Raw genomic sequence first — 729 nt, forward strand, 5'->3', positions numbered from 1 at the left:
AACAAACAAATAAATACATACACAAATAAATTATTAAATATGTAAAAAATATATAAAATTGTGAAAAAACAATCACAATTCTTAGTTGATGTCTTGCAATTCTTAGTTAATTCTAAATTAAAAAAAGAAATATATGAAATAAATATAAAAATATAAAAATGAATAACTGCATAAATAAATAAATATTTAAATTTTAAAATATCTAAAATTGTGAATAAATAATCATAAATATATATATATATATAAAAGGTAATCAGAATTCTGAGTTTATTATCTCACCATTCTAAGCTAAAAGATAAACAAAATGAATAGAAAAAGATATAAACAAACAAAATAAATAAATACATTCCAGATACATTCCTTATAATAATTCACTGAATACTTTCTTCAACAATAAACAGAGAAAACGAAACCAGCTCTATAAGTATAAACTAATAAAACAATGAGAAAATCAGTAATTGTGACCGTTTACTTAAACAAGCTCACTTTGAAAATCTCACGCTGTCTTCAAATTCTGTTAACGTCCAACTTATGGATTCGTGTCTCATAATCAAATGAATTTCGCTCAGAAAATAAGTGTAAATCGAGCGACATCAAATCTCACTGCCAAATTATTTTTAACCAAATTTTTAACCTTCATAACCAAATGAAGAGCAAATGACGCACATTAGATATGCAATCGAGGCTTTGTGTGTATTTTATCATTGTCACGCCGCCTGCAGAGTAATC

The sequence above is a fragment of the Garra rufa genome, chromosome 11, assembly GCF_049309525.1.
Source record: "Garra rufa chromosome 11, GarRuf1.0, whole genome shotgun sequence".
Classification (NCBI taxonomy): Eukaryota; Metazoa; Chordata; class Actinopteri; order Cypriniformes; family Cyprinidae; genus Garra; species Garra rufa.